A 2,642-nucleotide genomic window follows, 5' to 3' on the forward strand; every position below is an offset into this window, starting at 1 on the left:
AAGCAGGGTGAGGCATTGCCTCACCCGGGAAGTGCAAGAGGTCAGGGAATTCCCTTTTGCAGCCAAGGGAAGCTGTGACAGATGGCACCTGGAAAATTGGGTCACTCCCACCCTAATACTGCGCTTTTCCAATGGTCTTAGCAAACGGCACACCAGGAGATTATATCTCACACCTGGCTCGGAGGGTCCCACGCCCACGAAGCCTTGCTCATTGCTAGCACAGCAGTCTGGGATCCAACAGCAAGGCAGCAGCAAGGCTCGGGGAGGGGCACCCGCCATTGCTGAGGCTTGAGTAGGTAAACAAAGCAGCCACAAAGCTTGAACTGGGTGGAGCCCACCACAGCTCAAGGAGGCATGCCTGCCTTTGTAGACTTCACCTCTGGGGGTAGGGCATAGCCAAACAAAAGGCAGCAGAAACCTCTGCAGACTTAAATGTCCCTATCTGACAGCTTGGAAGAGAGTAGTGGTTCTCCCAGCACGGAGTTTGAGATCTGAGAACCGACAGACTGCCTCCTCAAGTGGGTCCCTGACCCCCAAGTAGCCTAACTGGGAGGCATCCATCAGTAGGGGCAGACTGACACCTCACATGGCCAGGTACCCCTCTGAGACAAAGTTTCTAGGGGAACGATTAGGCAGCAACGTTTACTGTTTAGCAATATTCGCTGTTCTGCAGCCTCCGCTGCTGATACCCAGGCAAACAGGGTTGGGAGTGGACCTCAAGCAAACTCCAACAGACCTGCAGCTGAGACTCCTGACTGTTAGAAGGAAAACTAACAAATGGAAAGGACATCCACACCAAAACTCCATCTGTACGTCACCATCATCAAAGACCAAGGTAGATAAAACCATAAAGATGGGGAAAAACAGTGCAGAAAAGCTGAAAATTCTCAATATCAGAGCACCTCTCCCCCTCCTTGCCAGCAACGGAACAAAGCTGGACGGAGAATGACTTTGATGAGTTGAGAGAACAAGGCTTCAGAGGATCAAACTTCTCTGAGCTAAAGGAGGAAGTTCAAACCCATTGCAAAGAAGCCAAAAACCTTGAAAAAAGATTAGATGAATGGCTAACTAGAATAACCAGTGTAGAGAAGTCCTTAAACGACCTGATGGAGCTGAAAACTGTGGCACGAGAACTACATGACGAATGCACAAGCTTCAGTAGTCAATTCGATCAACTGGAAGAAACAGTATCAGTGATTGAAGATCAAATGAATGAAATGAAGCGAGAAGAGAAATTTAGAGAAAAAAGAGTAAAAAGAAAGGAACAAAGCCTCCAAGAAATATGGGACTATGTGAAAAGACCAAATCTATGACTGATTGGTGTATCTGAAAGTGATGGGGAGAATGGAACGAAGTTGGAAAACACTCTTCAGGATATTATCCAGGAAAATCTCCCCCATATACCAAGGCAAGCCAACATTCCAATTCAGGAAATACAGAGAAGGCCATAAAGATACTCCTTGAGAGAAGCAACTCCAAGACACATAATTGTCATATTCACCAAAGTTGAAATGAAGGAAAAAATGTTAGGGCAGCCAGAGAGAAAGGTTGGGTTACCCATAAAGAGAAGCCCATCAGACTAACAGCAGATCTCTCAGCAGAAACTCTACAAGTCAGAAGAGAATGGGGGCCAATATTCAACATTCTTGAACAAAAGAATTTTCAACCCAGAATTTCATATCCAGACAAACTAAGCTTCATAAGTGAAGGAAAAATAAAATTCTTTTCTCAAATGCCGAGAGATTTTGTCACCACCAGGCTTGCCTTACTAGAGCTCCTGAAGGAAGCACTAAACATGGAAAGGAACAACTGGTACCAACCACTGCAAAAACATGCCAAATTGTAAAGACCATCGATGCTAGGAAGAAACTGCATCAACTAACGGGCAAAATCACCAGCTAACATCATAATGACAGGATCAAGTTCACACATAATAATATTAACCTTAAATGTAAATGGGCTAAATGTTCCAATAAAAGACACAGACTGGCAAATTGGATAAACAGTCAAGACCTATCACTTTGATGTATTCAGGAGACCCATCTCATGTGCAGAGACACACATAGGCTCAAAATAAAGGGATGGAGGAAGATCGACCAAGCAAATGGAAAACAAAAAAAGGCAGAGGTTGCAATCCTAGTCTCTGATAAAACAGACTTTAAACCAACAAAGATCAAAAGAGATGAAGAAGACCATTACATAATGGTAACGGGATCAATTCAACAAGAAGAGCTAACTATCCTAAATATATATCTACCCAACACAGGAGCAACCAGCTGCATAAAGCAAGCCCTTAAAGACTTACAAAGAGACTTAGACTTCCACACAATAATGATGGGAGACTTTAACACCCCACTGTCAACATTAGACAGATCAATGAGACAGAAAGTTAACAAGGATATCCAGGAATTGAACCTCAGCTCTGCACCAAGTGGACCTAGTAGATGTCTACAGAACTCTCCACCCCAAATCAACAGAATATACATTCTGTCAGCACCAATCACACTTACTCCAAAATTGACCACATAGTTGGAAGTAAAGCACTCCCCAGCAAATGTACAAGAACAGAAATTATAACAAACTGTCTCTCAGACCACAGTGCAATCAAACTAGAACTCAGGATTAAGAAACTCAATCAAAAC

At 43.8% G+C, this 2,642-nt stretch overlaps 1 protein-coding gene across 2 annotated transcripts in view; it reads right to left on the reverse strand.

The window, feature by feature from the left end:
* Positions 1-2,642, reverse strand: part of DNAH7 (dynein, axonemal, heavy chain 7) — a 384,437-nt gene that overhangs the window by 228,874 nt on the left and 152,921 nt on the right. The window lies entirely within an intron of this gene.

The sequence above is a fragment of the Mandrillus leucophaeus genome, unplaced genomic scaffold (genome assembly GCF_000951045.1).
Source record: "Mandrillus leucophaeus isolate KB7577 unplaced genomic scaffold, Mleu.le_1.0 Scaffold532, whole genome shotgun sequence".
Classification (NCBI taxonomy): domain Eukaryota; kingdom Metazoa; phylum Chordata; class Mammalia; order Primates; family Cercopithecidae; genus Mandrillus; species Mandrillus leucophaeus.